General features: G+C 40.8%; 1 pseudogene; it reads left to right on the top strand.

The window, feature by feature from the left end:
• Positions 1-830: 830 nt before the first annotated feature.
• On the top strand, positions 831-1,694 carry LOC105979423 (annotated as a pseudogene).
• The last annotated feature ends 8,767 nt before the right edge of the window (positions 1,695-10,461 follow it).

The raw sequence follows: 10,461 nt of genomic DNA on the forward strand, positions 1-10,461 counted from the left end.
TGATGGGCACACAGGAAAACTGTTTTTTCAACAAAAAAAACAGAAATAAATACCCAACCCACCGCTTATTTCAACCGTCAGATCTCTCAGAAGTTCTATGTGCCTCTTTAAATGTACGTGGGGTTTGCTTGTTTTTTCTAAATCTTCTTACTTTACTTGAGGTTAAAATAGAACCTCTTCCTTGGCATTTTTTTTAAACAGAAAAACAACAAAACAAAACAAAACCCTATTTGTGGAACATTCCATAGAAAAACTGTCCAAAAAAATGTAGAAATAATTACAATATCACCAATCTCACATATAAGCAAAACTACACTGAACAGGTTCAGCCACGCACTGCCATGGAACTGCCATAAAATCAAGTAAAACAAGACCATGTGGAACCCAGTCATCCTTATTGATATCACATGTGACTGAAGGGAGAAAATTCCAGAAAGACAATCACTTGTGTCTTATTGATTATACAAAGATATTTAACTATGTGAATCGTGAGAAATTATGAATAACATAGTGAAAAAAAGAGAATTCCTGAACACTTAATTGTGCTCATGCATGGCCTATAAAGGGAATTAAGTAAACAGTACCATTTATAAAAGCCACCCAAATGATGAAATACTTAGGAATAAATCTAACCAGAGAAACAAAAGACCTGTACAAAGAAAGCTACAAAACACTACTCCCTGCATTTAAAAGAGCCATACATAAGTGGAGAAATGCATGATGCTTATGCATGAGAACATTTAACAACGTAAAGATGCCCTTAATGCTCAGTGCTTATATAGAGATGTGAAGGAATTCCAATCCAAACTCCGACACCATTCTTTACGGAGATGGAAATGCTAATCCTCAAATGTATGTGGAAAAGAAAGAGCTCAGCTAAGCAAAGGACTGCAAAGGAAAACAACGAAATAAGAGATGGCTCCGACCCCTGGCGGACTATTGGTTATGCTGCTGACTGCAAGGTCGGCAGTTCAGTCAACAAGCTGCTTCACAAAAGAAAAACAAGGATTTCTTCTCTCATGAAAAGTTACAATGCTGTCCTCTTCTCCTCGTGGACGTTGCAGATGAAGCATCATTACTTCATTACATGCACACACACACACACACACACACACACACACACACCACCCTCAGCTCATCCTAAGTCAGAGGCTCCTAAAGCTTCGGGACAGCTGCAAAAACTCTCCATCAGAGGGTTGAGCTTTGTCACAGGTAAGAGTCTGCAGAGCTATTTTGAGCAATGGGGGATGTTCACGGACCAGGTGGTAATAAGAGATACAAACACCAAACGTTAGAGAGGTTTTGAGTTAACAACTGAATCTACTGTGGAGGAGGTGGACGCTTCAATGCATGCCGGGTCACACAAGGTGGATAGAAGAGTTGTGGAACCAACATTTTCAAAGGCTGGGTGCCCATTTAACTGTGAAAGAGGCCTTTGTTGGGGCCATCAAAGAAAATACTGAAGAGCACCACCCACAACATTATTTAGTGTAATATAGGAAAATTGAGATAATTGAAATCATAATGGATTTAAGCAGTGGCAAGAAGAGGGGCTTCGCTTTTGTGACTTTTGATGAGCATAACTCATAGATAAAATTATTATTCAGAAATACCATACTGGGAATGACCACAACTGTGAAGTTGTGGAAAACCATGTGGAAGTAGAGATGGCCACTGTCTCTTCCAGCAAATGAGGTCAAAGTGGTTCTGGAAACTTTGATGGTGGACAAGTAGGTGGTTTGGGTAGAAATGACAACTTTGGCTGCCGTGGAAACTTCATTGGACATGGTGACTTTGGTGGGAGCCATGGCAGTGATAGATATGGTAGCATTCGGGACGGCTATAATGGATTTAGTAATGATGGAAGCAATTTTGGTGGTGGTGGAAGCTACAATGATTTGGGCAATTGGCACAATCAATCTTACAAAGTTGGACCAATGAAAGGAGGAAACTTTGGAGGCAGAAGCTCTGGCTCTTACAATAGTGAAGGCTAATACTTTGCCAAACCAGAAATTAAGGTGACACTGGTAGTTCAAGCAATAGCATTAGCTATGGCAGTGGCAGATTTTAATGACTGCCAGAAAGCAAAGTTTAGCAGGAAAGGCAAGCCAAAGAAATGACAGGGAAGCTACAGGTTATATGAGATTGGTGAACTCAATCAAGCCTAGTGGAAGAATGGCCTAGCTACTGCAAAGAAGACGTGTTTTGGACTTTCCTCATTTGTATGGGCCAAAGAACGTGAGGACTGTATTTGTTGTGACTGAAGTAAAACACCGTATTTTAGTCTGTTCTGTGGAAAGTGTAAAGCATGCCAACAAAAGGCTTTAATATAGTTTTTCTTTGCATTTCATTTCTTTCTTTTGCACCCATGCTGTTGAGTGCTGAATGTAATACTCTCATCATGATGCTGAATACATATTTTTTAAAAGTTCTATGTAAACTGAATCTACTTTTAAGCCAGCAGTTCTCAATCGCTGTGGGTCGCTACCCCTATGGGGGTCGAATGACCCTTTCACAGGGGTTGCCCGACCCATAACAGTAGCAAAATTAAAGTTATGAAGTACCAATGAAAATAATTTTATGGTTGTGGGGAGTTTCCACAACACAAGGAACTGTATTAAAAAGTTTCAGCATTAGGAAGGTTGAGAACCACTGTCTTAAGCCGTCTTGATAACTGCCCCTAGAGTGTGAAGTATAGAAATTCTTTAGGATGATGCCAGGTTAATTTGAAATATATATCACCTTAGTCTGCTTGAGCAGAGGACCATTGGTTGTCGCTGAGCTGACAATTCCAGCTGTATAACCAGGATTTAACCATTAAAAATATTTACCCAAACAAGTTAACAGAGTTTATTTGGCTATAAATGGTTGTTGGCATATCATATTCAATATATTTAAGTTGAATAATGGTAGCATATAAAATTAAAGATGGAATCTGAGCTTATGTATCATCCATGATCATGTGTAATCAATAAACAATTTAATCTTAGGGAAAAAAATGTTTCAATTTTGAAAACAAACAGTGGCAGTTCTACTCGTCCTGCAAGGTCACTCAACTTGGAATTGACTGGATGGGCTGTGAGAGGAAGCCTGTTAATTCCCAATCGCCAAGACTTCTCCAGAACCACAGTGGTCAAAATAGCCCAGCCCTGGTAGATAGAAAGAAACACAGATCAAGGAAACAGTGCTGAGATACAGACTAGCTAATCTTTGGCTGAAACAGACAACATGGAGACGGATCATGGCACTTCCTCAAGAAGGATTAGGTACTTGTGGACCTTCTGTCAATTGTTAACTCTTCTGTTAACAAATGCAATTGTAAAACATGGAGGCAGGCTTAAATGCTCTTGCTTATCTTGATTTCTTATATTTGTTTCTATAGCATACTGTATCTATAACAGTAGGTAAGAGAAATCAATATAATCATAGTACCACCAGATAAATAAATAATTTAAAACACAATCTTTTATAAAGAACTCAAATGCAATACTCTCTTATGCTACTCAGAATATTTTATTCATACAAGTATGACCTTAGGCTTGTGATAATGTTTCTCCACAAATCTTAACCTTCTATCAGTCATTTCCTCTAAACAGACTAGATATTACCCCTAGGAAATAAGCTGCACTTTCAGTCATTTCAGGGTAGAATAGCCAAAGAAAGCCACGCAATTATCAAAATTTTCACTTCCTGTGCCTCTTTGTTTTATTACAAAGTCCCACGTGCCTGGGGCCATTGCAAGGAATCCCACTTCTGATGCTAATTTTAATAACTAGCCATGGGAGAAGGCATAGCTGGCCTTCTCAGGAGTCCCTTGCCACGAGGCAGGGGTCAGAGAAGCTCTGTTGCCCATTCTTTTTTACCAATACTGACACCAACTCTTCTTTCCTGGCCACTCTATGTCTGTGCTAGATTTAAAATTTGTTGCAATGGCCACAGAGAACTCACAGACAACACTCACAATTACAGGGGTTTATTAGGGCAGTTAATAGGTTATCATAAATCAGGATCAGTGAACAGTAAGGATACAGTCATGGGTCTCCTAAACCAACAACCAAGTACCTCTCCAGCTTTCAGCTACTTAGCCATGCGATGGCCAACTCTCTCTCTAGATCTCAGCCTCTCTAGAATGGGATGGCCAACTCTTTCTTCAGTTATCAGTCTCTCAGCCACATGACCCCTTGGCCTTGGACTCCAGCCACATGACCCCTTGGCCTTGGACTCCATAGACCAGGAAACCAACTCACCTGTCATTCTGTCCCACAGTTCCATAGTTTCAGGCCAGATAAAGAGGAGTGCGTCGTAGTCTTGCCACTGCTCCTCTGAGTCTCCATGATACAGTCTGTGAGGCTTCTGGTCTCAGTGGCCTCTACCACTTCAGATAGAGCTCTTGAACATGACTTTCTTAGGTCCTCAGCATTTCTCTCTTCTCTACTGTAGCTTCAAACATCACTCATCACTGATGGCTCACCCCTCTTAGAAGCAGCGAGGTGGGAATGAAAACCCACCAACCCGCACATGCCCTGTTTGCATAGTCTCACACAAGCATTTGCTGGGAGTGACAAAATAACCCCATTAGGAAATCTCAATCCACTCCAGTGATCAAGAAAAAACTGAGAATAACTTGAACATCCACATGATAAAGTCTAAAAAATCGAATATGGTATGTACTTAAATCAGGATCTCTCTAGAATATCAAGCATGAAGAAACTTCTTCTCTTTAGGGAATCCTCCAAATTTGAAATACCTTTGTCAGACATTTTTAAAGATCGTTAAACATGAAACGTTTAGAGTTGAATTTTAATACAATTCAGATACAAGGTGTAGGTTGCGGGGCTTCCTGAGCATCTCACTTCCTTTTCCCAGTTTAAGCCCGTGGCTCAGAACAGGGAGCCCAGCTCTTCCATTCCTAGGATATAAACTATAATCCTTGTCATTGAGCCTTATTGTGGTAGAGGACTGCATTCCTCATCATACTTTCAATGACTGATTGTTTTGGAAGCAAATTCCCAGGAGTTTACAACCCCTTCCTGACCCCCAAGTCCTCTTTCATTCTTTCTTTAGAAAGGTGTGAGTGTGTGTGTGTGTGTGTGTGTGTGTGTGTGTGTGTGTGTGTGTGTGTGTGTGTTTGATATTCTCCCACTAAGGTCATTGCCAAGAGAGCCACTTCACTTCAGTCCTGACTTACTTCTTAGGAATTCCTGATGTTCACTTAGGGTTTTTTATCAGGTGTAGACATTTCAATCCTGTAATGAACTCTTAATTTGCTGGCTTTGTTCTCTCTTTCCCTATGGTATGGTAGACAGGGTTCTCTAGAGAAACAAAACCAGTACACTAATAATTATGTATATATATATTTATATAGAAAAATAGATATATAACATAAACAAACAGTTAATTAATCTATAAAGCAGTACAACTTGCTCAGTGCAACTCACTTCCGTGAGACAGCTAATACACTGGCAGTCCCTCAAGCCTTGAGGGCCACCAGATGGTCCTTTATAGAGCAATTCAGGCTATCCAGCCATAGGCAGCAAACAGCAAGGTAGGTCACCAACTGTCAGCCAGATGACAGGGTCTGACAGTCTCCATCTCAAGAGATGTACACTCCAGTAGCGTGGAGAAGCAGGTCTTGAAGGAACTTCAAATTACAGTGACACAGTCCACGGGATAGGTGTCCCACAGGCAGCGTAGCTTGCAAATTGAGGCACAGCACAAGCAAGGCAGCCGCAAACTGGTCTGATGATCAAAGAGTGACAGACAAGAAAGGCCAGGCTTGCCGAGCCCTTTATCTCTCTGCCCTTCAATTAATCCCACATATGTTCATTGACCCTCTTGGCACAATAAACCTACCTATCACACTCTGGTAACAGGATCCAGAGGTTGGAGGTTGATATCCTTCTTGCCACTTCCAGACCAGAGATTCATTTTGAACAATTCTATACTTCTTATTTGCTACTGCTTCAATTTTTCTTGTACACATCATCCTACCCTTGTCTTACAATCATGTTTAAAGGACCAGAAGAAAACTCCTTAAAAGACTTGAATTTTTGCTTTAATGATCTTTTCTTTTTAGTGGTCATACATTTTCAGGCCTTCCACAGTCACATTTCCTACATTGCCATAGCCTATACTATTCCATCAATAATATAACTGATTCAGTGATTCACAACTCTCATCAAAACTTCATTCGTGGTTTAGCTGCTTGTTCAAAAATATTTGCTAAAGAAAAAACAAAAACTCTATCTTATTTTTTTCTTTATTATTACCCAGCTTGAATTCCATGGTTCATGATTTCAATGACATTCTCACAAATAATCTAAACTTGCTTGCTCCTCTATTGTTTTTATTGAGCCTATCAAGCAGAACAGAAACCTTGGATGACCTGAACTATCATAATACAGCATGGCTTTTCCCCAGCAGGTGAGTAGTGCAAGATAATTTCACACATGAGGGCACATTAGCTTCTTAAAATTGTATTATAATCACTCACAAATCAGCCCTCGGTACTGACTGGGTGTCTGCTCTGTTTAAAATGTCTGCTCTTGTCCCCTGTCTTCAAACTTATCGTTCCTAGACCTTCCTTCCACTCCAAACAACATCTTGCCATCTACCCACCAAAGAAAATAGAAATCAAATGATTAGAGGACCTCATTGTATATTAAAAATGAAAACATGCCTACCTTATCTTTCCTGAGATCAATTTCTTTATCTGTGTTTTCAAATCCATATCTATATGTCTCTTTAGTAAAATTACATTGTTCATTGTACTAATTTATCTTGTATAACCATCTTTAATTTTCAACTAAACACTCAGCTCTGTATTGATAATTAACTTACCATTTAATTATTTTTAAATCAGGGAAGTAAGTGCACTTGGCAGCAATTCTCACTTTCCCTTTGTCCTCCATCAAGGAGAAGATTTTGAGATTAAAATCCAGATATGTAACCTATCTAGGTCTTTGAAAAATAAAATCAATGTATTTTTACACTTGTGGCCAACATGGCAATTATGTAAGCAACAAATAAAATTTTATACTGATTTTGTGATTGCTATCTTATTATTTATCTAATATTATAGTAGCTACATAATCTGTATTACTACACAATATCAAGTTGATTAGATGACATGTTCTATGGAAACCAGTTATCCTATTTCTCTCATCACGCTTGCCATTGCCCATTGGGTTCATGAACAAAGAAATCATTGTGGCAGAGATGGAGGTTATGCAGGAGCATTGGCTCCGCATCATGGACTTCCACTCACCATGGCTTAACTTGGATACGGCCACTGCTGAATGCCCAATATGCCATAAGAAGAAACTAAGTCTGAAACTGCAGTATGAGTCCATTCTTCTAGGAGACATTTAGACACCTGGTGGTAAGTTTAATTCATAAAACCACTTCCATCATGGAGATAGCAGCATTTTGTTCTTACTGGAATAGACAGTATGCATATAGATTTGCTTTCTTTGCAGTTAATGCTTCTGGCAAAACTACCATTTGCGGACTTACAGAATGCCTTATTCACCAGCCCGGTATCCATACAACACTGCCTTTCAGATGAAGGCTCTCACTTCATAGCAAATGCCGTTCATCCCTGAGCCCATTCTCATGGGAGTTACTGATCTTACCATGTTCCCCATCGTCTTGAAGTAGCTAGCTTGAGAGAAAGATGCAATGACCTTCCGAAGACATGATTCCAGCACCAGATATGTTAACTTCCTTGCAGGGTTTTAGCAAAGCCTCCAGGAGACAGTATATGCTTTTAACCAGGGTTTAATGTATGGTGGTGATTGGTCCGAATTACCCAAAGGAAAGTGGATTTATATTACATAGTGGAGGTAAAGAAGAATACATCTGAGTTCCAGAAGATTTCTTAGAATGTCTTTTATTATTTTTTTAAATAATTTTATTGGGGGCTCGTACAATTCTTATCACAATCCATACATATATCTATTGTGTCAAGTGCATTTGTACATTTGTTGCCATCATCATTCTCAAAACATTTGATTTCTGCTTGAACCCTTAACATCAGCTCCTCATTTTCCCCCTCCATGCCTACTCCCCCTCCTCATGAGCCTTTCATAATTCATAAATTATTATTATTTTTCCATATCTTACACTGTCCAATGTCTCCCTTCACCCACTTTTTTTTGTCCATCCCCCAGGGAGGAGGTTATATGTAGATTCTTGTAATCGGTTCCCCCTTTCTACCCCACCTTCCCTCCACCCTCCAGGTATCACCACTCTCACCACTGGTCCTGAAGGGGCCATTTGTGCTGGATTCCCATTTGTGTTTCCAGTTCCCATCTGTACCAGTGTACATCCTCTGGTACAGCCAGATTTGTAAGGTAGAAGTGGGATCATGATAGTGGGGAGAGGAAGCATTTAAGAACTAGAGGAAAGTTATATGTTCATCATTGCTACCCTGCACCTTGACTGGCTCATCTCCTCCCCACAACCCTTCAGTAAGAGGGTGTCCAGTTGCCTACAGATGGGTTTTGAATCTCCACTCTGCACTCACTCTCATTTACAATTATATGATTTTTTATTCTTTGATGCCTCATACCTGATCCATTTGACAGCTCGTGGTCACATAGGCTTGTGTGCTTCTTCCATGTGGGCTTTGATGCTTCTGAGCTAGTTGGCCACTTGTTTATCTGCAAGCCTTTAAGACCCCAGGTGCTATACCTTTTGATAGCCGGGCACCATCAGCTTTCTTCACCACATTTGCTTATGCACCCATTTGTCTTCAGCAATCGGGTCGGGAAGGTGTGCATCATGGAATGCAAATTTAATAGAACAATGTGTTCTTGCTTGAGTAAGTACTTAAGTGGAGGCCCAATGGCCATCTGCTGCCTTAATACTAAACCTATGAATATATGCATGTAGATCTATTTCCCCACAATCCTATAAAAATATATTTACATATGTACATGCCTGTATTTAGACCTCTATTAATACCCTTTTTCTCCTAGTTCTTTCCTCTATTTCCTTTTACTTTCCTCTTGTCCCACTATCATGCTCAGCCTTTATTTGGGTTTCAGTCGTTTCACTTGGTTACATTGCCCTTGCTGAATCCCTACCAGGCTTCTCACACCCTCCTTGCCACTAATTTTTGATCACTTGTTGCTGCCCTGTCCCTGGGTTGGTCAACACCACCTCCTTAGCCCTACCTCCCCCTCTCCTCTGTCCCCCCAGAACCATTGGTCCTGTTGTTCTCTCCTACAGACTATTCATCCAGCCTATCTTATCTAGATAGATCTGTAGAGATAATAATATGCACCAAAAAACAAAGCATAGCAAGACAGGCAACGAATGAGAACACAGCAATGACAACAAAAAAGAAAACCAATGACCCATAAAAAATTAATTAATTAAAAGGAAAAGAAAAAAATTTTTAAAAGAAAGAAAAACCTGTAAATAGATCAACGTCTGATTTTTGAACTCTAGGCGTGTCCTCCAGTCAAGTCCGATGGGGTGCCACACTCTGGCTTGAGTCTGTCCTTTGTACTCCTTCGGGAGCTCCCTGCTCTGCTACCCACGTTGCTCTGCCACAAGCCTTTAGTATTTTGCCTCAGTGTAGAGGGGTCAGTCCTGGCCTGTCCCGGCACTGAGTCTCCAGTGTTGTCCCCAGTAAGGCCCTGGGCCAGGGAGTGACAGCATGTCTCATAGTGGGATCAGCCATATGGTCCACTCTGTGCATTGGCTATTCAGAGCAAGGATATTGTCCTCCAGACCTGGTGGGCCAGGATGTGCTCCAACTCTTTCTTCCTCCCCCTTCATTTGCTCCCAACATGTCTCTCTCCCTAGCTGCAGCTTCAGTGCTGATGCAACATGACCCTCTCCCCTAGCTGCAGCTTCAGTGCTCTACTCTAAAGTAAATTCTTGGGGGGGGGCAGTTGTCCACATAGCTGGTATGGGGGCCGAGCCCTCAGGGCCCTCCACTGGCTCCCCACTCCATGCCAGCATGCTGCATTTACATCCCCCCCAAATGGATTTAAGTCTAGTCCCTCTTTCCCTCTGGACACACAAACAATACCCTCCCCTTGGGTAAGTCAGTGCCCTATTCCCCCGCCACAGATCTCTCTTTTCCCCCCCTTTCTTCACTCCCCTACCCTCCGTTTTAGTTGGCTACTATATGTATCCCTGGATTTGGTTTGACCCCTGCCTTACTACCTGGACCTCACCCCTACAGGGTTTGTATACAGTAGTTTTTTCCCCGTGCCCCATTTGCATTTTCTTCTTCTTTTTTTAATAAACTTACCTCAGCCGAGCCCATGTTGTACTTGTCCTTTTTTTTAAAATTAATTAATTTATTTATTTTAACATTTTATTAGGGGCTCATACAACTGTTATCCCAATCCATACACACATTAATTGTGTAAAGCGCATTTGTACATTGTTTCTCAAAACATTTTCTCTCCCTTTAAACCCCCAACATTAGGTCCTCATTTT

This window comes from Echinops telfairi, unplaced genomic scaffold (assembly GCF_000313985.2).
Source record: "Echinops telfairi isolate 266 unplaced genomic scaffold, ASM31398v2 ScPeMD7_7469;HRSCAF=8507_0, whole genome shotgun sequence".
Classification (NCBI taxonomy): Eukaryota; Metazoa; Chordata; class Mammalia; order Afrosoricida; family Tenrecidae; genus Echinops; species Echinops telfairi.